At 42.4% G+C, this 27711-nt stretch overlaps 1 long non-coding RNA gene across 1 annotated transcript; it reads left to right on the top strand.

Moving 5' to 3' along the window:
• The first annotated feature begins 373 nt into the window (after nt 1-373).
• On the top strand, nt 374-21047 carry LOC310673203. Its single transcript, XR_014508905.1, has 5 exons — nt 374-541; nt 10525-10718; nt 13827-13885; nt 15761-15867; nt 20877-21047. It is a non-coding gene; the product is annotated as an uncharacterized lncRNA (long non-coding RNA).
• Nucleotides 21048-27711: the final 6664 nt, after the last annotated feature.

The raw sequence follows: 27711 nt of genomic DNA on the forward strand, positions 1-27711 counted from the left end.
TGTCAATAATCCTGCATGCCATACTTGAAAATATCAATTGAAACCTCCAGTTATTCCACACTGACTCACACACTGTCACACAAACTTAGCTCACCAACCCAGCAGCTGGGCTGCAGGATGTCCTAGGCTGATGCTTTGCTTCACCCTGGCCTGCATGACAGATGTCCCAAAATGACCCGAGTTGTGGCAAAGACTGATCCTTTATTTGCCAATTGGAGAATGTGCTCTGGCCTAGCGTGAAGTCTGCTAGGCAAGTGTGATCGCTGGCCAACTTAGTGTTGACAGGGAAAATTCGATAGGGAAAAAAAGAACGCATTTTTTTTATTATGGATAAAAAGACTAGATGACAATGAATATATTGGTTACTCAGTGGTAAATAGCAGAAGCTTCTTAACAATAATAGTGCATCTCACACTTTTGCATTGTGAGGCTTTTTGAACAGAGGAAGTGAGGTATGAAGTGTCAGATTTCCACTTGCTGCCCTGGAAATTGTGCTTGAGATTTTCCTGGTGAGCAATGGCCACAGCAGTGCTAGAAAACAGTAAGTGAAGATTGTTTATTCACTTCTAATTTAAAGTTTTTCTAAGTTCGTTATCCAATATCACTGTGATAAAATCAAATAGAAAAGGACATTGAACTTATTCCAGATCTGAAACAGGCACTATATGTTCTTCTGTTTCAATACACTTTTCATTTCTTCTACTAATTGCTTTATGTTTTTGGCAGCTGGTTCATTTTATTGCCATTATCATTTGTTTCTATATCAAACAATCAAGTTGAAATACAGCTGATCTAGATATTGTTTGCCATATTTTAAAATTATGAATAGTTATAACAAGTTCAAGTAACCCTTGCCTCAAGTATTTCCACTAAAAACGGCACTGCAATAAAGGTACGCTTGGGGTACAATACTGTATTGTTGAAGCAGAGGATTTCAGGATAATTTTTCTCATTTATCCCCAATTAAAATTCTATACTCCAGATCTAAAGCAAACTCATCCAGCTAAAAGCCATAAAATCTTATACTCATTAATGTACAATCAAGACTTTCTATCTTTTTATTCTGTGTGGAAAACTACAGCAGTCGCAACATCGGCAGGGAGTCCTATAACGCAACTGTAGAATATTTTAGAATGATTAATCTATTGCAGCAGTAAAAGTCTCCAAAAGGTTATTAATTAAAAGAACTAATCTTGCATTTTGGGACTGCACAAATAATTGCTAGCAAATCCAATACCTCAGCTCACCAATGGGAGTTTACTTTAAATAACCTCTGAAAAGTATCTGACAAAGTTAATTGTGGTTCAGAATTTCCAATTTATGTAGAAGTAGCTAATAAAAAAGAATTTGTGTTATTTATCACCGCTGTCTTAAAGCTGTATTAAAATCCTATCCACAGCCAGTGTTTAGAACTTTTTTTCTGTCATTCTTTTGTACACAAGTGGTTTGCACCTGTTCTATTCAGTTACCACTGGTTCTTCCATCTTTCCTTTAGCCTATAGGCACCAGCTCCTAGGGGCCAAAGCACTTTCGGGGACCCCAATGTATGTGTGTGTGTTTTTAGGGGGCCAGGCCCCCAGAGGTGTAGCAAGGTCAGGTGGTACCCGATGTGGAATTTTTTTGTCACCCCCCCCGCCCATGTCTCCTTGGCTGTCAGCCAAGCAACCCCCCTTCTCCCAGCTTGCTGTAGGCTTGGGAGTCACGGGCGGGGGGGGGCGCACCAAATGTCACCCTGCTTCAGAGAAGACACCTGTCCTCTCCCCTGCCTGCCTGCCTGCCGGTTTGCCTGCCTCCTCCACCAGGGAGCCCGGGCAGTGTGGCAACCCCCCGCCCGTGACTCCCAAGCCTACAGTGAGCCAGGGCAGAAGGATGGAGCTTTGCTGCTTTGCCGCCGCTTGCCATAGGCTTGGGAGTCATGGGCAGAGGTGTGTGCTGAATGTCACCCCCATTCAGGATGACACCTGGTGTGGCCTGCCCCCACAGCACCCCCATTGCTCCGCCCCTGCAGGCCCCCTCAGTGTTCAGAGGGTGTTAGGCTCTGGTTGAATGCTGTGTGTCTGCATTAGAAAACCGGAAAGGAAAGGGGCAATATTCTCAGGGCTAAGAACAAATACAGTGCTACCTCGGGTTACAGACACTTCAGGTTACAGGTGCTTCAGGTTACAGATTCCGCTAACCCAGAATTAGTACCTCAGGTTAAGAACTTTGCTTCAGGATGAGAACAAAAATTGTGCGGCGGTGGCGCAGTGGCGGCGGGAGGCCCCATTAGCTAAAGTGGTACCTCAGGTTCAGAACAGTTTCAGTTTAAGAACTGACCTCCAAAACGAATTAAGTTCTTAACCCGAGGTACCACTGTACAGTACACGTACACACACACACACACACACACACACACACCCCACTGCCCCTTACAAATCACCAAAACCTGCTAGTTTTCACTTGCCCTTATACGGAACTAGATTTTCTTATCCCTCACCTGTTTTAAGCTTTTCTCTTCCCCTCAATGCCTCATGGCCACCTTAAAACAGTAGAATGTGGAACAAGAGCCAGAGGTAAACACTCTGAAGCCTAACATTCCTCCAGGGCTGACTTGAACATTCTCAAAGACTTCAAACGAATCTTGCTTTCATATATAATATAAAAAAGTTGCACTACGTTCTACAGTTGAACCTTGTCAATCTCTTTTGCTTTCCAGGCAGGCAAGGTGAACCAGTTGCTGATGGCACGGCTGCCACATGTAACCTTGCTTTGTTTCCTGCAAATCAACACACATCTGTGCCTCTGAATCACAATCCATTTATCTGAAGCAAAGGAAGTGTTCTGTTGAGACTTTGATATGCAATTCTGTGTGAAAGTCTTTTCTGCAGCATTTTTGACAATCGCTTTTATGATTTAAAATGAAACAAAGGCCAGAAAGCGAGGGAGAACTTTGGGTGTTGGTTCTGCAGCTTCTTCTTTGGGGAACGGAGAAAACGATCACTTTTCAGCAGCTGACTGTTTATATATTCCCCCTTGTTTGCCAGTATCACTTGCATTATTGCAGGGAGAGGAGTTGTTTCTTCTGCAATTCTTAGATGAATAATTCTGACTATGGTTCTATATGCACGAAACTCTGGAATTGTAATCATTCCCTGGTTGACTGGCAGAAGAAAATTCCCCAAGGGACAATCTCAGCCTGGAAATTACCTCCCATCTCAAAGGCATCTAAACTCTTAAAACGTTTGGATGTAATGATGATTTCAAACAATAATTTCTGAGACAAGGCTCTTTGCAAATAATTTCCAGGAGCAAAATGCACCAGGAGAATTGCAGTGCAACAGGCTTAATCTATGGAACAATTGTAGTGATGGTTATTTAGGAAACAAATGAAAGCTGTTCATGCAAGACAGACTACCAATATAGCGATAAGTTATCTGAAAGTTCTGGTGAATGGGCTCCAAGAGACAAACAGGAGTTGGTAACTTGGGACTAGTTTTCACATAGATGGAAAACCAGTGACTTGCCTGTAGTCTTTCATACTGCAGGCGTGGGTGGGTGTTTGTGGGGGTGTTACTTGATGGAAAGCTGGCATACAAGGGAAAAGGTTCCCTTAGCCTAGTTTTCTATATGAGGGGCTGGTGGAATAAGGAGACAATCTATCATATGAATTACTGCCTGCAGTCTAAATTGATACAATCCAGACAAAGGTCTATCAGGGATATAACAACGGTTTGGGCGCAATGATGGCTACCATTTTAGGAATGCAGAATCAATAGGATTGTGTTTTAAAATTCTTGCCTGTTTTTTCCTGGATGACCAGGTGTATGCCGAAAGCCAACTGGGATCAAATTCTACATATGACAGCTGCCATAATTATGAAGGATATATTCCCTTTCATTTTAAATTCGATTAAGGTTGAATTAACAAACAGCAAATGCTGGCAGATTGCACACATATTCTTATAACAAGTAAAGAACTTTCTATGCCCAAGATGTTATCCTTTTAATTTTTGCTATTTTAAAAATGGACAATACGTTTAGGGCCCGGGGTTATAATTGTTCGACGTTATCGGGTTAGGAATGGCAAGGGATCCTCTCTCCTTCCATTTAAACCAGTACACCAATAAAAATATACCATATTTTTCGCTCTGTAAGATGTACCAGACCACAAGACGCACCTAGTTTTTGGAGGAGGAAAACAAGAAAAGAAAATATTCTGAATCTCAGAAGCCAGAACAGCAAGATAGATCGCTGTGCAGTGAAAGCAGCAATCCCTCTTGCTGGTCTAGCTTCTGGGATAGCTGCGCAGCCTGCATTTGCTCCATAAGACGCACACACATTTCCCCTTACTTTTTAGAAGGGAAAAAGTGAGTCTTATAGAGCAAAAAATACAGTATATTTTACCCTGAGTAAGTGAACAGTGAAAGTAACTGCTTTGGCCATTGTTAGCCATGTGAAATTAATACTTGCTTTTCTCTGGTGTAAGCCGCTGTCCACTGTGGCCATACATTATAAATGGAGGGCACTTTAATTTGCTTCTAGTATGGTATTTGCAGCAGATCCATTTAGGGCTATAAAATGAATGAGCATGAAAAAGAGATGAAACCACATTTCTCTGGAATAATTTGTTTTTGCAAAGAAGCAGGTATGTGGTATAATTAAGCAGGGATGTCAGTGAACAAGGCAGGGACTTTTAACAGGTGCATCTTAATTATCCATAACCAACGAAGATTAAGCAACAAGCAAATGATCCCCTGGACTGATGCCTGTATGAAATAGGCTGTGCTTATTTGCACGAGACACAGCTGTCATTTCTTAATGACAACTGAAGGGAAACAAGCACCAAACTGAATCTAATCATTTTAAGAAAGAGAGAAATGTGGAGGGAGAGAGGGAGGGAATCGCCAGAGTCGGGAATTTAGCATACAGCCTTACTAGCTTATTTGGGGCAGATGTATACATCTGCCAGGGCTGCTTCCTTATGAGGGCCTTCGATATATGATATATATGATATATGATATCTTTATTGTCATTGTCCCATACAGAACAATGAAATTGAAAAACTACATAAAACATTCAAAAACCCCTAAAAACTCTGAAGCCCCATTTTAAAATATATACTATACTATAAAATACACTATACTAAAAAATACACTATACTATAGAGACCCCTTATGCTGCGTTTAGAACCAGAATTGCATTTGCATAGAAACTGTTTCTCAGGCGGCTAGTCCTGGCCTTTATAACCCTATACCTTCTTCCAGAAGGCAGAAGCTGAAAGAGATCATTTCTGGGGTGCGTACTATCCTGCACTATCTCTGCCGCTTTCTTATGTCACCTGGCAGCATAGATTTGATCTAAGGTGGGAAGAGTGCACCCACTTATTCTCTCTGCATTATTTACAACCCTGGATAGCAACGTTTTTCCCCTGGCCGTTTTTTCAATCCAAGTCAGTGATTTTCTTCAAGAAAAATAAGTGCTGGACCTCACCACGAAGTTGTTACAGTAAGTTGTGGGGCACCTCTCATTCCCCACCTCTCATTCTCTTATATTCAGGCAGATGGCTAGGGCTGCATGGAAAGGCCCTCGTGCAAACGTGTGCGCGTGCATCACTATAGGCTTGGTTGGAAAGCTTAAAGCCTTCATTTGCTTAATGGGTGACGGATTGAAGAAAAGGAAATACGATTTGGTCATGCCCCATATTTCACAGCTAGGAGCTAGGTGGAGTCATAGATCTTTTTAAGGAAGTGTAAGAAGAAGAAGAGGAGTTTGGATTTTATATCCCGCTTTATCATTACCTGAAGGAGTCTCAAAGCGGCTAACATTCTCCTTTCCCTTCCTCCCCCACAACAAACACTGTGAGGTGAATGGGGCTGAGAGACTTCAAAGAAGTGTGACAAGCCCAAGGTCACCCAGCAGCTGCATGTGGAGGAGTGGGGAAGCGAACCCGGTTCACCAGATTACGAGTCTACCGCTCTTAACCTCTATACCACACTGGCTCTCTTGCACATGCTGGCCAACTTCCATTATGGCTTGAAATGTTCGTTTTGACCTTCTCCGAAGTACATAAAGTTTTCTATGGCTCACCAGAAGTCAGACTGCAGACTTCATTTCCCACTATAACCCTGGCGTGGTAGTGCTATTTGGGTGTGGTGTGTGTCAGACTCATAGCTGAAAACCCTCTAATTTTATTTATTTTTAAATTGCATTTTTATTAACAAGCAACAAGACGAAAGAAACTACCAAATAGACTTGCACAATTCTTAAATACAGTATGCTACAAAAGTGGTGGCAAACCACTTTTGTATTGTCAGCAAGTTTAAAGAAATGTTTCCCCTTAAAGATGGTAGAATCAAGGCTTCAGAGACAGATACTTCCAAAAGGAAAGTAACCCATTAATCATATGTCTTCCCTTCGCTGCAGCAACCCTCATTAATTGATGGTTCCCACTTTCCAAACTTCTGGGAAGCTCTTCAAATTCTCCCTCTGGAATGCAAAGAGAATCAATGTGCAGCCCAGTTGCCTCTCCTGTTGCATTGCCAATAGATATCATGCCATTGATGCAGCTGTATCTTGCAGACAAGTTGTGTCTCAATGGAACATCTCAATGGAAGATCTCAGTGGAAAAAGCCCTAACACACATGCTCTCCTGAATGGAAAGCTACATTCTCACAGACTGTTGATAAAGAGATCCCTTCTCTTCATGAAATCCATTTCATTGCTTCTTCTGTTGAATAGAAAACACCTGGGTTTTCTGATTAAGGTGTCATCCTCAATTTCGCCATACATGAAAGCAGAGCAGCGAGCAGCCACTCCTTGGTTGCACATAACTGTTTCTAATCCTGCTTTCTTTCCTAGAATGCCACAAAACTATTTCTTCGTATGAACAGTGAAGATGTAAGAACCATTTATCATCCTCCTGTGCTGGCTGCCATGATGCATTACTTTGTATATTTTTCCTTTAATCAACAGAAGCCATTGGCAGCCAAACCAGGCTGGGACCAACAACAGACAATATTATTGAAGAAACTCCTTCTGTGATCTTTTGATGAAATGTAGTATACTATTGCTGCTGCTACTACTAATAAACCAAATTAACAAGGATGGGGATAAATATCTCAGATTAGAATACAAACTGTAGCTGTTAGAGTTCTAAATATATTGTTAAAACAGTGAGAAACCAAATGAGAAACCAATTCTCTCTCTCTCTCTCTCTCTCTCTCTCTCTCTCTCCAGTTTAAGAGCTATCCATATCAGTACTCATACCCATGCTCTGATAAGCATAATGGCCAGATTTGATTATATCATTAATTATTTATTTAGTTTGTACACCTCCCTTTATCCGATGATCACAAGGCAGTTCACAACATAAAAATACAAAATGAGAACACGAAATACATAATAAAACAAAAACAAGCCAACAACCCCCTTCCCACCAACACATTTAGATTGTTTAATCAGCCAAAGGCCTGGCTATAGAGAAACATTTTCAGCTGGCACCTAAAGATATGTAATGCAAGTGTCAGGCGAGCCGCCTTGGGAAGAGCATTCCACAAATGTGGGGCCACTGCAGAAAAGGCCCATTCTTGTGCTGCCCGCCTATGGACCTCTCGTGGAGGATGCACACAGACTAGGACCACAGATGACGGCCACAGCGTCTGGGTCAGTTCATTCCAGTTCTCCTGCTGCAGCAACTACTAGGAATTGTTCTATTTTAAATCATGCTGTTAAGGTCACAGATAGAACATCTGACAAGACTGAGATGCTTCCCCATTGATTCCTTTCCCCTATGATGCTTCCATTTGAAACGTCAGTTCTTAAATCTCTATCTTCAGCAGCTGGGTTCTCAATGAGTACTTTATACCACTTGACATTTAGGAAGCTGGCAGATACTTTCCCACTACAATTTCTTAGAGACCAGTCTAGAGCAGGACTCCTCTCCTAACTTGAAGATTAAGCACTCTCTGCATGGGTTCACTTTCTGGATACTTGCCTCAGTTGCTTCCACCTATTATGTGACTATGATATGATCCACTGTTTATCATCACTGAAACACACAGAGAGGAACTCAATGAAGTGCTAAGGCCATTGTTCCAGATTCAGGTAGGTAGCCGTGTTGGTCTGACGTAGTCAAAATATATGTATCTGAAGAAGTGTGCATGCACACAGAAGCTCATACCAAGAACAAACTTAGTCTCTAAGGTGCTATTGGACAATTTATTTATTTTTTAATATATTTTGGCCATTGCAAGTATTTCAGCTTGCCAGATGAAACAATATCCCTCTCCTTCCTGCACAAGCCTAGGAGACGAGAGAGGAGAGATCCCCAATGTGCTAGTGGAAGTCTTTGCATGGGCTTCCACTAGCAGGACTTGTAGGTTGAATCCAGTCTGGGAGGTTTACCTGAAGGCTGCCATAATCCTGAAAGCCAAGCTGCTTTATGTGGATGCTGGAACAATGAGAGCTGGTATAGCAGAGCAACCACAAAAGTGAGCTGCGAGTCAGCAAATTAATGGTTCAGAGCAACCATGAATTCAAAAGAAGTGACCTTAGGTGAGCTGCTATTTGCTCAATCTTACGGTCTGATTCTGTATATGTGTACTCAGACGTGTGTGTTTAATAGGGCTTACTCCCAAGATTGCATTTTTAGCTCCCGACAGAAACCAGTGCCACCTTATACAAGTCTACCTTATATGCCTGTTGTAAAGATTACTGAGATAATGTATACAAAATATTAGATTTGAATTATGCTGTATAAGTGCTGAGGGTGGTAGTCAACTATGTTTTATTCAGAGTGGTCCCATTGAAATTAATATAAGTTCAGTCAGAGGCTAATTTGATATAAAACTTAGTTGAATAATAAAACAAATAGCAACACACACACAAAAACCTTCATGCAAAATCCTGTCATTCAAAAGTTCACTAAGAATACACGCCAAAAATTAAAATTAAATGATAGATATAGTAAGCACCTTTAAACATCCATGAACAATTCTACAAGTTGCTAAACCTAAATTAAATAGGCTTACACTGACACAATACTATCCCCCCCCCCCATGTCTGGTGAATCTGACATATTAAAATTCAATGCAAATAATTTCAGTCCCTTGAATTTTTCATTTATACACATGCCATTTTAAACAGTGCTGGCTCCTGATCATGCCTTGTGCATGACAATACATGCATGCAGCTGTTTCATGAACACAACTCTCCACACATGGGACAAAGGCCCAAAGTGATGAGCTAGGTGTCTGGTAGTATAGGAATCTATGCACGGACAATGCATGTAGAAGAGGCAGAAAAGCAAGTGGTAAGGTATTGAACCACAGGAACAAGTGAGCTCTCCAAAATTTGGCTTGGGCTGACTAGTTAGCCAATCCCCTCCCTCCCCCCAAACAAGAAGAGATTATTTTTCTGATCCCACCTCCACACCCCATTGCCCAGAAGCCCCACAATGCTGAAGCACATTCCCCTTTACTTTTTTAAAAGCTGTAAGGTGTGGTGGTGTGAGCAGCAAAGAAATTCCCTCCCTCCCTTTCTCTGACACTGCACAGATTAGCAGTGTGTGTGTTGGCTCATAGGTTACATAGTTCCCTCCAGAGGCGCCAGCTTCTCCAGAGTATTAAGGAGGCAACGACACATGACTTTCTGATGTCGTGAGAAGCCAGGGGGCAGAGCTGAACACCCTCTGAAAACTGAGGCGGCCTTACTCCCTCAAAAACTACATGGGGGACAAAACTGCCTTGGTCGCCAGGAGTTGGTGCCTATGGTTCCCTCAAAGACTACTGCAAAGGGAGGAAGGCAGTGGGGGAATGGGAAACCACTCTTCTCTCTCTATGGAATCTCCTGCCTATAGACAATCCTGAAATATATTTACAAATCTGGTGATTTAAGCGCAGCTGAAAGGCGGCATGGAAGGCTCTCTTTTGGGCACCTTTAAACTTCAAGTACAATAGCTCTCCAGTGTCAAGGTGAAATCTATAACAGCTAAATCTTTATGACAGCATAAAATCTCAAGCACCACAGTACCTCATTGGCATGCTGCAACTCACCAGCAAATCGACTGACTTCTCCAAAGAGCAGGGATATTCTGAGTTTCTTGATACGCTGCATCATCCAGTCAGAACAAGGGCATGGGGTAGAGATTCCTGCATCTGAAACGAAGCAAAAAAAATATCAATAGGCTTCACATCATTAACGTTTAACCAGGAAAAAGTAGCCGTTAAGTTAAATAAGAAAATGCACTGGTACCCTCAGAACATTTATGAAACACTCAAAAATGATGACATTCTCAGAGCGAGAGAAATAAAGGTAAGAGTAATAAGAAATACAAGTTAGGATTGCTCCAAATATTCTCCTGACTTGGTTTTTAAGCAGGAAACAACAATCTGGGCTAAGGGGGGAAAGAGAAGCATTTCCCAAAGTAGAGTTTAATTTTGAATATTTGTCTTTTTCAGTCCTGTTTTGTACCATCATTTTTGCTAGCTAATAGTGCAGGAAAGTCATTATAAAAATTCAGTATCAGCGCTCTTCCCTCCCCTTCTAGGACTAGTCACATTGGTGATCCCTGAGTGAATGTGTTGAAGAATCACCATCCTATGTAGTCAACTGGGTTTGGCTACGCCAAGGGGCAAACAAAGAGAGTGACACAGAAGAACACGTGGTAACTTTTGAAGCAACTGCATAAAAATTGTCAAAGGGTCCAGTGGGAAGTTACTTTTGGCCACCTCCTGGAAAAAAGTAAGTACTTTCATTTTAGCCCTAATCCTAATTACAAGAGTGTGAGGCATGGATTCAGTACATAATCTGCCTTTGCTAGATATTAAAGCATGAATATAAGAATTCTAGGCAGTTCCAAATTAATACCTCACGAGTCATACTACTGCCCACTAGGGCATTAGACGTTCCTCTCTCTCTATGCCTTTGTCCTGTGAGAAAGCCCCTTTTGAAAACTTCAAAAGTCAATTACATTTCAGCTTGGGGAGCTGCGTTTCAAAGATAAGTTCAGAGGTTCAGCTGGACATGTACAAGCCCTGAGGCATACCTAATGACCTCTCTGGAGTGTGACCACTGTTTTATAGCAACAGTATCATCCATAATTCTTGTTTAAACCTTGGACATGTCCCAGATTGGCAGCTTCTTGCTCCATCAGCTTCCAGTTTTCATTTTTTAAAAATGAAAGGCTGCTTCTGTCTGTTCCCACTGCCCATGTCAGAGTTGTGTCTCATCTTTTACACTGGGATTGTTCTGCCTTGCCAATGGTTGAAGGAACAACACTTTTCATAGGTGAGAAAATGTGAGAGTGAATAAGCCATTAGCTTTATGGCTCGTGTGATGTGCAGCAATAGCACTGCTGGAACGGACAATAGTGTGTGTGTGTGTGTGTGTGTGTGTGTGTGGTGATTCAGGAATTATTTTAATGAGCATGGTTTCTATCAAAGGTACAAAAGTTAAGTGAGTTGGTCCACCCTGCATCGTGCCTGCACAAACTGATTAGATTTTACCTACGTAACCGACTGTCAATACTTGACATTTCACTGCTAAAGCAATTAAGTCTGTCAAGGAGTACAGTTCACAATAATACAAAGTGTCAAATATGTGGTACAGTTCACAATATCACACGGGAGACCTTTTCATATTAAATACATATATATTAGAATCCTGTTGTAGACTAACTTGGAACTTTCCTGCTTTGAATTATGATTTTATAGTCAAAGAATTTTTTTAAAAAGGAAATCACATTTGAAAGATTAAAAGGATTTTGTGCTAAAATATTCTGTGATGATGCCTGGGGTCTATTCACATAATTCCTAGAGCTTTGAAAATGCAGCATCTGTTGAAAGAGGTACATTGTTACAAATAAAGTAACTGAAAGAATACCTTTCACAGAAAAAATATCTTACCATTCATCTCCTCCTGATTCATCTATTTTAATTGTAAGACAAAAAAAATGAACCAGTTTTTAAAAACAAACAAACAAACAAACAAACAAACAAACAAACACCTTACTGGCCTTTCATCAAGTTTTAGACTAGTGGAAGCAAGCAAACAAACAGTTTATGTGAAAATGCCAAACTAGCCAAAATGAAGGATAGTTTTTAGTTTCACTTTTTCAATTTCAATACCTTCAGGGTTACAGTGTGTACAAAGTTTTAGAAGGTCACAGGTTCACCATCCTTCATTTATGGCTTTAGAAAGGTTAAAACCAGCACTTCAAATTGTGCACAGAAACAAAAGCCCCTTTCTCCAATAACCTCACAGTGACTAGACCCTGTCAACAACATGGCTGCCATGTTCTGAACCAGCTGATGTTCCCAAAGTCTTGACTGGATATTACTTAATTGTGGCAAGCTTACAATCAGCCAACCACACCTACAACCAAGCAGGCTCTACTATTTATTTAATTTGGTTAGAAAGATTGGTGGCATAAATAGTGTTACTTCCAAGAAACCATGGTTGAGGCATGGAAACATGGATGGAATTTCAACAAATTCAGCAGCTCTTACAAGTGTTCACAAATGTTCAAAGGGAGCAAGAAAAGGGCTGAGGCAACTACAAAGCTCCCCTCATAGTTCACCTCATCCCATCTTGTTAAAAAAGAAATCCTAGCTCTGACCTTAATCCATCCTGCATCATCAAAGGGTTAGGACCTTTTTCTCAATGTTAGTGTGTTCCTGCTGTTCAGCCACAAGCCTTCTGCTACTGTAGCCCAACACAGATAATCGGACTGAAAATGTGCCCACAAATATTTGATTGATGTATTTAAATATAGCTTTATGTTTTTATCTATGCAGAAATAGAACATTTCAGCATGAAAGGAAAGCTAACTTTTATACGGGGGCATTTATAGATTTTTGTTTTTTAATGATACAATTACAGAGTTCCCACTAACGCTAGTGTTTGATTACATGCCTAGAAGCAGAAGCTAAATGTTGTAATGGTAAGTCAAGCCAACATTACCACAAGCAAATGTTTTGACTTGTACTTAAAACAGATGAAAAAGATCGCTGATGGGAAGAGTGCAAGGAGGAGGGATGTAGGGTGGGAGGAAAAATATCAAAGTTAATAGCCAAAGGATGAAATAAAGCATGAATAGAATTTGAGGGATGGAGTCAAAAAACAGAAATGGGGCCGGGGGGAGGAGGAGGAGAAAAGAAAGCTCCCAGTTAAAAAAACACATGATTTCTTTCATATCTGGAATTTAACCAGCAGATTAATAGAGAATGGCATCAATTCTTCCATGCAGGATGGCAAATCACTCACATTACAAAGCCTATATGGTCAGATTAGGTTCTTAAAAGTGCATGGGAGGTTAAAGGAGTTACTGTGCTCAGAACAAAACTAACGTATTTTTCGCTCTATAAGATGCACCAGACCATAAGATGCACCTAGTTTTCAGAGGAGGAAAACAAGAAAAAAAATATTATGAATCTCAGAAGCCAGAACAGCAAGAGAGATCGCTGCGCAGTGAAAGCAGCAATCCCTCTTGCTGTTCTGGCTTCTGGGATAGCTGCACAGCCTGCATTCACTCCATAAGATGCACACACATTTCCCCTTACTTTTTAGGAGGGAAAAAGTGAGTCTTATAGAGCAAAAAATTATGTTACATGCAATGTGAGAGAAAGCAACTGAAACCAAATACAGTGATATCTTGGTTCTTGAACGGAGTCAGTTCCAGGAGTCCGTTCGACTTCTGAAAAGTTCCAAAACCAAGGTGCAGCTACTGATTGGCTGCAGGAGCATCCTGCACTCAAGCGGAAGCTGCGTCGGATGTTCGGCTTCCGGAAAATGTTTGAAAACCGAAACACTTACTTCCAGGTTTTGTCTCCCCCATTTTTGCATTCCTAGGCAGTTAAAAAGAGGACCAGGATATTGTCAAGGACCTGGAAGGCCAGAATTCATGACTGGTGAGTTGCTTTCCACTTGGTTGGCCACAAGTGGTAAAGAGGCCTGAGTTTTCAGCCGCCCTGGTCAGCTTGCTGACTTCCTGCCACACTAGCTTTCAGTGGGTGGCTGTGCAAATGCTGACAGCTTGACAAAGCACACAAAATAGCATTTACATGGCACCATAATCTGTTGAAAAGCTGTTCTCCTGCTGGGATGTCAAAAGGCACCAAGTCTGGCACATGCCACTGGCATTCCTACAAGCAACTGAGTGTATAGCAACTCCAGCTGGAAGTCACTGCTGACTGACTGAAAACCGCAGCTGTCACACATGGAACGGGTCATGAGAATATGCCCTTCGGTGGGAAAAAGGCCAGCTCAGTCTCTTGAGCAGGAGAAGGCCATGCCAACAGTTTTGCTTGACTTAAAATCACAGAATACCCCTAATATTCACTTTTATTGTCACTTCCTTAAATAAACTTGCATAAAGACTACTTTAGAAATGTCTAATGAACACTACTACTTTGAAGGAGTTATTACAGCCACTGGAAGTCCACCATGAATGGAGGGACAGCCAGACATTGTTTATGAAGACTAAACCCCTGTGAAGCTAGCATGAAAGCAACAGGATTGCTCCCCCAGCTTGGAAGTGCAAAGGAGGAATGAAGCATTAGCTTCACAGTTATGCTGGACCTCAGGTGTACACGTCATGTGTAAGAGACAAGACCCTCCCATTTCCCTTTCCATCTTGCTTATCAAGGTGATCCTTCTGAGAGAGACTGGAGGTGGAGTGGTAGGCCCATGTTCTCTTCTCTAAAGCAGGGCTGGAAAACCTTTCACCTTCCAGATGTTGTTGGGCTTCCATTCCCATCAGCCTGAGACAGCATGACCAGAAATTAGGGGTGATGGCAGATTTAGCAACACCTGGAGGGCCAAAGGTTCCTTAGCTCTACTCTAAAGAAACACTGGGATTAGCTCACATCTTCTTATAAAGGCCCACTAAGCACAACAAATGCTGATCCAAACTTCTAATAGTTGCTTATGACATTTCTATCCCACCTTTCTTCCAATGAGCTCATGTGGTGTACGCAGAATTATCCATCTTAGTATCTCAGTAACAATATGGGGATGAGATTGTGTGACTGCTCAAGGTCATCCCTTGAGCTCCATGCTGAGCAAACATGTGGATCCAGGTTTCCCCATACAGATAGTCTACATACAAACCACACTGGCTTTTCTACACTACAGTGGCTCTCAAGCATGATGAAGTCTACTAATTTGCATCATATTTCCAGTTTTGGCTCCCAAAACACATGGTCTACATAGATTGATTTGATATGATTAACCAAATGGAGTGCCATAGCCTGTCAGAACAATGAATATAAGAACAGAAGGTTCATTTCAAAAACAGTCAGGCCTTCTTATTTAGGTTCATAGGTCAAGCTAGGCAGTCTTCCACAACCCATTGTCCTCCAGATGTTGTAGAACACAATTACCATCAGTCCTAGCCAGCACAGCCAAGGGTCCGGAATGAGGGTAGCTGTATTTCAAAATCACTGGTGGACACCATGTTGGGGGAGAGTGAGCTAGAGTGTCACCAATGAAAATAGCTACTTGTTTTATTTCTTCAAAACTCAAAATATATAGCAAGAAAATCCCCATTCTCTTTACATGTTTTTCCTAGAGGATCTATACCCAAATGGGATTCTCTGTTCATTCCACTGAATACATTTTTTGTTTCTCAGAAATGTGGTTCTTTAGGCTGTCACTCATCATTACCCGGAAAAGTTCCATTGAGACAGATATTAAAACACGATCTTGTGGAATTAATGAAGAAGGTTATCAGTCAAATGAAATCAAATGAGAAGAGCTTTAACTCCCCTTCTATTTTCACACAGAGAAGAAAATGAACTGCAGACAAATTTTTAATTGTTATGGGCTAGACAAGATCAAGACGACAGACAAGGAGCACCACGGTGCAGGAAAAAAAGAAGACAGAGCCAAGGTTAACAATAAATAAATCAGACATGCAGTCCCTAACCCTCTTTGTACTTAAACCTCAAGGATCACAATTTTCATTAAACAAATGATGCACCAAGCATTTTGCAGGACGGATTCAAACACATACTAGAATTGTATGTTTGTGTATCTGAAGCGGATTAAAATGCACTGTCGTCCTAGCACAACATATGGACCTTGGGCAGTTTGAAAAGTGATGGGGAAAACAAAACATGACCCTTAAGTCAAGACCCAACCTTGGCTACAGCTTGTAGTTTCTATAAGGGAGACAAGCCACAATCCTGGGTTTGAATATCACGCTAAGCCAAACCATAGCTCGGCTCCAGGCAGCACAGCAGCAGGAGGACCAGGAGAGGAGAGGAGTGAAGAGGCTGCGGTTTTTATTGCAAGGATCTGCACCCTTGTGTGTTTATGCTTAGTGATGGTTTGACTTAAGTGCAAAGTGTCAATCAGGCCACTTTGTATTCAGTGACACAGTAACTATAATAAGAAGAATAACAAGTGTCATGTACGTATCGCTTCTAAATCTCATAGCCAGTGGCGGAGCAAGTTGATTGGGCGCCTAGGAGCAGGACACTCCAGCCAGGGCAGGACGCTCCGTGGGGCCTCCAAAGAATTTGCCTGCCTCCTCCCATTCAGCCGCCCTACAGCTGAGGGGGAGGCGGTGGGTGGACCATTTGGGGCAGCACGAAGCCTGCGTGCATAAGCCACTGCGTCTCTCCCAGGAAAGACGCGTGGCTTAGGTGTGCTGCAGGCCCCACGGTGAGTGCCGCCCGGCATTTGTCACCCCCCTCAGTGGTGACACCCGGGGCAGACTGCCCCACCACACCTCCTTCCTCCGCCCCTGCTCATAGCGCTGGTGCTGTGATGTTACCAAGTTTCAGTTATTATTTCAGCGAACCAAATCACAATTCTGAACCTTTAAAGGTAAAGGGACCCCTGACCATTAGGTCCAGTCATGGCTGACTCTGGGGTTGCAGAGCTCATCTCGTTTTATTGGCCGAGGGAGCCGGCGTACAGCTTCCGGGTCATGTGGCCAGCATGACCAAGCCGCTTCTGGCAAACCAGAGCAGTGCACGGAAATGCCGTTTACCTTCCCGCCGGAGCGGTACCTATTTATCTACTTGCACTTCGTGCTTTTGAACTGCTGGTTTGGCAGGAGCAGGAACTGAGCAACAGGAGCTCACTCTGTCGCAGGGATTCGAACCGCTTACCGTCTGATCGGCAAGCCCTAGGCTCTGTGGTTTAACCCATAGCACCACCTGCACTGAACCTTTAGGACTATTTAGGACTATTAATTAATTTAGGACTATTTAATTTATTAATTTAGGACTATTAATATTTAGGACTACTAATTTCAGGACTGCTATCTAGGTGGCTGACTGCCTGGAAGTCTCATCCGGTGAGATAGTATTTTCCCATCATCTGCCAATGACCAACAAATTCTGTTACACCCATTGAAATTATGTGGGAACTCATTACAAACCAGATTAAGCCATCCATACTAGTCCACATATTTAAAATATGAGTGGCTTCTTAATTGGGCAATTTGCCTTCTGATCTAATAACATGAGGAGAGAGAGATCATCTCTAGGTTTAAAGGAAAATATTGTTCATGGATTCTAGCTAAAATGGGCCTGTGGGCGTAGCTAAATGACAAGACCAAGGTGACTCTTCCCAATTTCCAGACTCTACAGTAAACACAGAGTGGAGCTCTCAAAGTGTTCACACAATGCAAAGGTCATAGGAGCAAACTCCTTGGGGTAGTGGGGGCTTCGGCTCCCACAATAAAATATTTAATAAAATGGCCAAAATACAGTGGTGCCTTGCAAGACGAAATTAATTCGTTCCGCGAGTTTTTTCGTTATGCGAGTTTTTCTGTCTTGCGAAGCATCACTGCATTTAAACACTGACAACGGTGGGGAGGGGAAGGGAGAAGCAGGACAGCTGCCGCAGCCGGTACCTCGGACTCACCCGCGCGTTGTGGCCACCGTGCGACGCGGCTGCTGGAGGGCGGCGGGGCTCAGGAGCGCGACTCCAGGGAGAGAGAGACGCTGGCGGCAACGGCTCTCTGAGGGGAGCGTGCGAGGGGGGTGGGCAGCGGCGCGAGGCACTAACCGTCAGCCAGAAGGTTGGAGGGAGCCGGAGGAGCGGGGAAGCGAGCGTGCGTGCGTGCAGTGACCGTCGCCATGACACGAGAGGCAGGGCCATTTCGTCTAGCGGAGCAAGCCCTTAGGAAAATCCGTCTTGCGAAGCACCACAGAAAATGAAAAACCCTTTCGTCTTGCGAGTTTTTCGTCTTGCGAGGCATTTGTCTTGCGGGGTACCACTGTATTTAAAGGTTCTGTGTCTGATGGGCATCCCTTGCCAGGGATGCAAGCAGGCAAACAAACTAACACCAGCTGCACTGATCTCCTTAGCAGAAGCGGTACAAAATTGGAGTGATGTAGCTTCCAATTACCTTCCCTCTTTAACAGCACATTTGCAAGAAAATAGTTGAAAATTGCTGAAATTAAAGCATGTGGAAAAAACCTAAAGGGTATTTCCAAAGTTTCGTTCAAATCAGTCAACTACTAATCTAAATATGGCTACTTCAGAGAAAGAGAACAATCAAAGGAGGAATTTTATGTTAGCGCTTTGGAGAAAGAAAGGCAGATGGCTAGGAATGATAAAAAGGTAGCATTTTACAGGGAATAGTCTGATGCAGTACAAAGTATGTGGGTGTCCCTATTTGTGCATTTTTGGTTAAAATATGGCAATAATTTGCATAATAATAAAGTAATAATATACAAATTCAATGAGCTGTACAGCACACTGAAGATGTTTGTCCAGTACTTGATAATGAGCAAGCAAGCTTCACATCCCAGTTGTAAGGAGGGGAGAGCACTATTGTAAATACATATCAAATATTCACAAAATAATCATCTCAAGTAGAAAAAGGACAAAGAGAACATATTGGAAATGAAGGTGAATTCAATGGTGCTTATTTAATAAATCCATTTTCAAGGGAGCTGGGTTTTTTGTTTTAGTTTTAAACACTACTACTAGGACAAATTACTATATTTCAGGTTGTATTTGCCACTGGAAAAGAGTGATATTTATGAATAATTCATCTAAAAATTAGCTTTCCCTCAATGCATTAAGCAGCTTCTCTTGATAAGGGTGATCTGAAATTGAAAAAATACTCAAGCAGCAAGTATTTTTAAAGACAGGGGCATATGAATGCCAATAGTGATCCTGTTTCTAGTGTTCACAGGTCTTTATGTTATTCATAGCTATGCAAATTGAGTTGTTTTCTTTTATCTGAAAAAGGGACCACAAGCTTGAATAACAATTATAAATATTAACATATTAACTAATCAAGTGACATTAGTGTCAAAAAAAGAAAATAAAAGAAAAGGCAACAAGCAAAAGAAAAAAGGAAGGACATCAGGAACTGCATCAACACTAGTATCCAAAGTGCATCCATAGAGTCCCCCAACCTTTGGGCAAAACTTAGAAATCTAAGAACCGATAATGGGAGTGGAAGTAGATCCATTAGGAAACCATTTAATAGCCCCAAACAGGCAATGCCCAGAATTTTCCTTCCTTTCTCACTTCCCCAAAACAGGCCACACACACCCCCTGCAAGAGAGAAAAAGAATGGGAGGGTTCTCCTTTGCTGGAGGTATTTGTTATATATTCAGTGGTCTGTTTGCCTGAGCTTGAGTCTGGACCAAGGATTCAGAGCCCCTGTGTTCTGATTCGATACATGATACCCAATCACAGAACACTTCAGCATTTGGGCCTCTGCCTTAAACTCTAAGTTATGATTCACAGCTAGAAAGTTTAGAGAGCCAATCGCGTTGGCAGTGGAAGTAGTCCAGGCCTTCAGAAATGTATATAAGCAGTTGCTTTCCCCTGTTGTCCAGTTCTGTTAGTTCAATAAAGGTTCTCACTTTGTCTTGCCTCGTGGGAACCCACTTACACTTTAATATTTATGTGGCAGCCACAATCTATCAAGAATGTTATGCTTGGATCCTGCATTGTAGTCCCTGTGTTTATTTAGCAGCATCCTGTACTAGATGACGTCTGAGGTCAATGATTATGGGGCCACACTAGTACCTTAACCTTGGGGGGGGGGGTCCATGTTTGTCACATTTAAAACTCATTCAGCATTAAGATCCTTTTCCTCCCTGCACACCACAGCACAGTCTGACTTTTCTTTTCACATTGTTTGCTCTTTTGGCATTTGTTCTCCTCTCTGAATCTGCTAGTCTTCCTCCGTCCCCAAACACTCAGTTTCCACACTCCCTCGGTCTCTAGCCATCCTCATTCATGTCTTCAGTCTGGCTTTTTGTGCTAGTCAGAAAGGAAGGCTTTTTAAGCATTTTCCACACATTATCTGTTTTAATCAGGTTTTAATTGGCTGCTTTAGAAATGCATTTTTAACTAATTGTTACACACACTGAGCCTTTGGGAACTACCCACAATTAAAAGCTTTAAAATCCCAGTTTCGGAAAAGAAAGAAAGAAAGGACTGTAGAGAAAGATCCTCATAAAAAAGGGCTCTCTAATGAGCCGGCTCTCATGTATTAAGAAATTTAAAATTAGAAATAGCAAGTCAATTCACAGCACCTCCTTGTTATTGTCAATTACAGCTTTCTGGTCCTCAAAAGAGTTTTAACAACTCTGGGCTTGTCACATCTCTTTCAGGTAACCATTAGCCGCTCCAGTAACAGAAAATTAATTCGCAAGCTAGTTCTTTGGCTTGGCAGTTTCAAAGATTAAGGCGTTCCAAGTTTTGGCCTGTAAAGACAGCAAGCAGGTTTCTTCAGGAAACTTTTGCCATGAAGCAGTTGAAAAGGCAGGCTAACTTGCATACAGTGTCAAAGACCTCGGCTGCTTCCAGATGACCTGTTTATTGAGCATTCACCCCATTTTTTTTGCAGAAGGTTTGTGAGGAGGTATGGCGACATCAACTATTCATTGAGCGTTCATTCTGCTTTGTTTGCAGGGAGGTGATATGATGTTGCATCAAGCAGTTGTTACCCCCTCCCACTTTGGTGCGCATTTCACTGTCACAGCAAAAAGCCTGCTTTGCGGAGCAGGGGGAGCAGGGTTGTGGCACAAGAGCACCAAATCAGCTTTAATTGCACTTCCTGAATTTGCCAGTGTGCGCCTTGAATTCCACCTGAAAACAGCGACATTAAAAAACGAAGAATAGAACATTGGACTGTTTTCGTCTTGCATGATGTTATTCTTAAAATGCCGTTGTTGTGTTTGAAACGATGCTTTTGGGGGCTACGATGCTTGTGCAAGAAAGTTTGCAACTTTTCCATTTGCGTGTTTTTCAAATGACACATGTATTTTTACCTTTCAGAAGTGTGCACATTAATGGTGCACGCGAAAGGCTTCTCAATGCTGGTACAGTCATACCTCGGGTTGCAAACGTAATCCGTGTGGGAGGCACGTTCGCAACCCGCAGCGTTTGCAACCCACAGCACCACATCTGCGCATGTGTGTGACACAATTCGGCGCTTCAGCACATGCGCGTGATGTCATTTTGTGCTTCTGCACATGCGCGAGGGCCAAAACCCAGAAGTAACCCATTCCAGTACTTCCGGGTTTGGCGCGGTCTGCAACCTGAAAACACGCAACCCACAGCATTCATAACCCAAGGTATGACTGTATAGCAAGGCTGGGTTATTGATGCCATTACTTACTGCACATTGACTCACAGTCTTTATCACTTGAGAGGTAGCTATGAACACAAAGTTTTCCCGTATAGGTGCACTGGGAGATTCTTCCCCCTGCCCCAGGTTAATTCTTTACAGTTATTTAAAGATTCTTGTGCCTCAGTTTTTAATAGAACCATGGCTAAAATGTGCGTTCCAGTTGCCTTGGGAAACACTAGCATTTAATTCATGTCACTATAGAGAATATATCCTACTTACCCCATTAACACAAGTCAACACTAAATATAGAAACACCCCCAAAGCTCTCCCCAAGTAACTGTTCCACCTGGGGACATATGCATTCTACGCTAGTCTGATAGCCAAACCAGATGTGGCATTACTTACATGAATATATTTAAGGTGGGATTGGGGTTTTGTTTTGTTTTCGTTATGCAAATAGCAGCCGTGAGGAAGGCTGATGGGGAAGGCAGAGCTTAACACATACTCTCTCAAATAGCAACTTCCAAGAGATGATTTTGTCTGACCATGGCATGGAGAGTTATATTTTCTTCCCTCCTGATGCCCAGGTGTTAATTTACATTTGTGCAATTAATGTCATGTCTAGCTACACTCTGAACCTACAGCTTTGCTACTGAAGCCCTGCCGCTGTATATATTTTATTTGTAGCCTGCGTTTCTTCCATCTTTAAACCTCAAGATGGCATACAAAGGGTTTTCAGGCTATTTCCTTCCAGACATTGAACAGTCCTGCGAAGCTTCAGCAAGGCAGCCACATTGTGTGCCTTGGGTCTCATTGCTTTGGGAAAATGGCTTATTAATTCCAGTGACAGGTATGGAGAAAACCATTTGAACAGAAATGAAGTCAAAAATTAAAATAAACTCTGCTGGTCTCTCAAGGGCCATTATGCGCTCTCTCGTTATTATACGATAACGCCAGAGACTGTTTTTAGATCTAGTGCTCTTCAAGGTAATGATCGCTATTTGGATTGTACCGTTGTCTCTAATAAAAAGGCAGATGGGTAGGAAACTCATTTAAGTTTAATACAATTAGCAGGCTGTAGCCATTTGTGATCCCTTTCCAGCTCTCCCTGTGTGTTTCCAAATAATAGCCCAATAAATTTTGAATGTTTTTTAGTTGGTGCCACTGTTCTGTCATCTTATAGGATATTCTTAAAGGCTGATCAGAATGTGCCTGACTTTCTCAGTCATACCCATAAATCCTCTTGAGACTCAATTAATTTAAAGCAATGGAAGCTCAGTGGCTTTCAACTTAAAAGGCACTGGAGAGACACATTAATCTATTTTTAAATATTATCCATCCTTGTGCTGGGTAGCTCGCAGAGTGGCAAGAGAGCCAGCTAAAGTCACCGAGACTATTCACAACCTAAGGCAATTCATTATATTTGTATGGAGCAATTCAACATCTGCAAACCAGCTTATTATTAGTGCTGGGCAAACAAACAAACCAGCACGAAAACGTACTGAACACAGAGCTTATGCCACCCCCTCTGAAATGACACCTGCCCAATGCCTGGGAAGATCCTCTTGCTTATCCAAGGCACAGACTCAAGATTAGAGTACTATAAAGGTTCTCAGTTGTCAGCAAGGTGCTGTTTTTAATATCTCTGATAAAAGTTATGCATAATACATGAAAGAAGACTAATTGCCAGTTCACCACTCACTCCCGAATGATTTATATTGTGGGTAGCGGTTTCATTTTTGAAAAATAATCCAGTAATTAAAAAAATCCTATTATTTTTTAAAATATATGAATACTTGTTTTAGCCATGAAATAATGTTAGCCTTAAGACATATTGAAGAGTTTGAGTGAGGAAGGTGTAGGAACATGAAAAGGTAGCATTCCTACGCACAGTTGCTTTTGTTCCAATCTCATTTAAACTCAGTGGGATTAATTTCAGAGTAAATGTGAATTGGATTCGGCTGCACGAGTGTGATCTCTATGCAGTCACAAACTTGGCAAATGGATTTGTCTGTGTGGTAATGTTTGTTTTAAGGTGTATAAAGGTGTTTTGCCTGGGGTTTTTTTGTGTGTGGAGAGGCATGTGGGAGGCAGAAGATTAAGGATTCACTTTTGGATTTCACTCAGTGTTCAGCTAAGGCTAATTTCAGCTGCAACAGGCACCACCAAATAACCATTTCAGAGAAGAAAAACTGGGAGTGTGTACCTGCACAATAATCTCTGGGCCGTCCCAAAACGCACACCTCCAAGAGATCACCTTCCTTTGAGGCAGCATAGAAGTGTGTCCAGCCTAAACACTGCCCCAAGGTTTATTGCACCCCTGTATACTGCAGGTTCCTTATTTCACACTGGCCATTCTTGGCCAGGGGCCAGGTACCATGCCTGGCTGTGTCTTGTGTCAGACACAACTAAGAAGGCTGTGATGCTGAAGTTTAACAGGTGGTGATGCTGACACAGCAAAGGAAATTTACAAGATTAGCTTTAGGGATACTACTAGCGTTGTGTCTCTCGTAATTGCTGTTATAACAAATGGCCCTATTAGACGTTTTAATGTTTGAAAAGCTGATTTTCAAAAAAAGAACCCATTTGACTCCCTGCAGAGATGACATATTATATACAGTACTCTCACTTTCCAGCCATTTGCAGGAATAATTGAAGATGGGAGGGAGAATTGTTGGCATGTTGTTTCTTTTGTTGGTCCAATTGCTCTCTCAAAAATAGTTTCTTTTGCAATTCTTTTAAAGTTTAAGCTAATTTTTATATGGCAAATTCATCGTGATTGGCAGGTGACATTAGGCAAGGTTGTGTCAAAGCAAGTGTTATCCCACACTTTCTAGTGCATTTCCCTGTTACATTTCTCATCATAAAAAATCCAATCTTTTGGAGAAGTGGGTTTGTTGAGCAAGACCTTCTAATCAACTATAACTGCGCAACCAGAATTTATAATAAATAATAATAATAATAATAATAATAATAATAATAATAATAATTTTATTTATACCCCGCCCACTTGGCTGGGTTTCCCCAGCCACTCTGGGCGGCTTCCAACAAAACACTAAAATACAACCTATTAACCTATTAAACATTAAAAGCTTCCCTAAACAGGGCTGCCTTTAGATGTCTTCTAAAAGTTTGGTAGTTATTTTTCTCTTTGACATCTGGTGGGAGGGCGTTCCACAGGGCGGGTGTCACTACCAAGAAGGCCCTCAGCCTGGTTCCTTGCAGTGAGGGAACTGCCAGAAGGTCCTCAGCACTGGACCTCAGTGTCCGGGCAGAACGATGGAGGTGAAGACGCTCCTTCAGGTATACTGGACCGACGCCATTTAGGGCTTTAAAGGTCAGCACCAACACTTTGAATTGTGCTCGGAAACGTACTGGGAGCCAGTATAGGTCTTTCAAGACCGGTGTTATATGGTCTTGGCAGCCGCTCCCAGTCACCAGTCTAGCTGCCGCATTCTGGATTAGTTGTAGCTTCCGGGTCACCTTCAAAGGTAGCCCCACATAGAGCGCATTGCAGTAGTCCAAGCGAGAAATAACCAGAGCATGCACCACTCTGGCAAGACAGCCCGCGAGCAGGTAGGGTCTCAGCCTGTGTACCAGATGGAGCTGATAAACAGCTGCCCTGGATACAGAATTGACCAGTGCCTCCATGGACAGCTGTGAGTCCAGAATGACTCCCAGGCTGCGCACCTTGTCCTTCAGGGACACAGTTACCTCATTCAGGACCAGGGAGTCTTCCACACCCGCCCGTCTCCTGTCCCCCCAAAACAGTACTTCTGTCTTGTCAGGATTCAACCTCAATCTGTTAGCCATCCATCCTCCAACTGCCTCCAGACACTCACAGAGGACCTTCACCGCCTTCACTGGTTCTGATTTAAAAGAGAAGTAGAGATGGGTATCATTCGCATACTGATGAACACCCAGCCCAAACCTCCTGATGATCTCTCCCAGCGGCTGCATGTAGATGTTGAAAAGCATGGGGGAGAGGACAGAACCCTGAGGCACCCCACAAGTGAGAGCCCAGGGGTCTGAACACTCATCCCCCCCCACCACTTTCTGAACATGGCCCAGGAGGAAGGAGCGGAACCACTGTATGACAGTGCCCCCAGCTATGTGACTGGCGTGGGCTAGCACAATAAACTTACTGATGATGGTATGTGGTGCAGTGGATAGAGTGTTGAACTAGGACCAAGGAGCTCAGGGTTCAAATCCGCACTTGGCCATGAAGCTCACTGGTTGACCTTGGGCCAGTCAGTCACTCTCAGCCTACCCTACCTCACAGGGTTGTTGTGAGGAGCAGGGGGAACCATGTAAGCCACCTTAAGCTCTGTGGAGAAAAAGGTGGGCTCTAAATGCAATCAATCAATCAATCAATCAATCAATCAATAAATTCCACCTGAAAATGGTGGCCCCGGGAAGTGCCAAAAGTCACAGAACCCAAGTGCACTGAGGGTCAGAGGCAGGTCTATACTCTGTGTAGGAACAGCTGAACTGACAGACAGCCTCTCTGGTTAAGTGAAAAGGAAGAATTGAGCCCAGGAACCCATGGAGAATATTGTCTCCAATTAGTGTCTTACCAGCAGCCACAAGTCTTTGTTAAGAGGCCTTATATCACAGCAATGCTGAGGTTTAATGTGAACCGGGAATACTCTCGCCATCGTTTTCCAACAGAAGGAAAGAGTGGTTCTATCAGGTGTCTCCTTATGAAAATAAAAATCAATGCATATGCCTAGCTTTAGATAGCAATTGTCCTATTACTGTGACTTACTGTCTAGAAAAGGTTGAGATATTTTTTGTCACAGACTTTTAATCCAACGGCACGATATGGTGAACCTCTCATATGCGTCTGCTAAATATCACCACTCCAGACATAGATAAACAAAACAGAGATATACTTTTACAAGCAAAGATTTAATGAAAGAAACAATAATAAAAAAGTGACTGGGACATTTTTCTGAGGAATGGAAAATTGCCACAGGAGTGAACCAAAACAGATGAATCTCTTTTCAACTCCTGTTGCCTCTCCAGTTGTGCATCTTCAGTATCTCTGAACAGAGCACCTGTTTGCCTCAGTAAAATGAAGATGAAACTCGACTTAGAATTACTACATTAACCGACACCCACAGTTATTCTCAAAGTATAACTCATTTGGTACTACAACATTCTCTTTCAAAGTTTCAAAACAGTCTTAGTGACATCCATTTAATAAAATAAAAATGCAACTACTACCTAAGCCATGACTCTTAAATCTTTTTTAACAGGTGTTCAGTGGAAACACACGCAAATTTAAAGGGGTAATGAAGACTTCTGAAAGAATTTTCCTTGTTACGCTATAATGAAAGCCTGAAGAAGCCTCTTACAGTGTTTCATAGACTGCCACTACAGTATTTCAAAGCGGCAAAAGTATTTTCAAATGCTGAAGTTCCTTAAAACTCTCAGCATATGTAACTCAAAAGCTGAAGCTACCTGCATTTATATTTCTAACCCTTGAGCTGGCGTGGAAGAGCTCAACTCTCCTATGGGGTAAAATATCTGGCATGAGCTAATCTTACAACTCATGCATAATATGCTCTTTGAGCAATTTTCAGATCATGCCATAACTGATGCTAATAGTCTTGTTGAGCACCCAGATTGTCAGCGTGCTCATTAGATGGCTTGTAATTTTCACAGACAGCTACCAATGAGCACACCAGGAACTCTGAGACATGTCATTAGCACTTCTCGATTATGCAAGTTAACCTCCACAAGATCAAAACCTGCACGCTGGCTTCATTCCTGTCACACAGCACTATGATGCCCCATGACTGCTGGCAATCCCCAGTATGGTGTGCATTTTGCCCCTGCAGGAGCTCCATTACAGGGTCACTCATTAATGGAGCTCCCTGAAGGGTCTGGGGCTAGAAAGAGAGGGTGGGAAAAGGGATAGAAGACCAAACCTGCCCCAGAGTCCCTTGTGCAGTCAACCAAAATCTACCCTGGAATGCAGCCTGGCAAATTAGCAGCCCTCTCTCACCAAAGGGCTGCAACACAAGCACCACACATTGCCTTGTTCCCAGTTCTCAGCCACTCCAAATGCTTGCTTTGCCGCAAACAGTAATGCCATGAATATGTAAGGGGGGGGCATTTTACTCACTTTGTTGAGATGGTTGCTGTTCAAAACAGTGGCTACAAGTC

The sequence above is a fragment of the Podarcis tiliguerta genome (assembly GCF_965153285.1).
Source record: "Podarcis tiliguerta genome assembly, chromosome: 3".
Classification (NCBI taxonomy): Eukaryota; Metazoa; Chordata; class Lepidosauria; order Squamata; family Lacertidae; genus Podarcis; species Podarcis tiliguerta.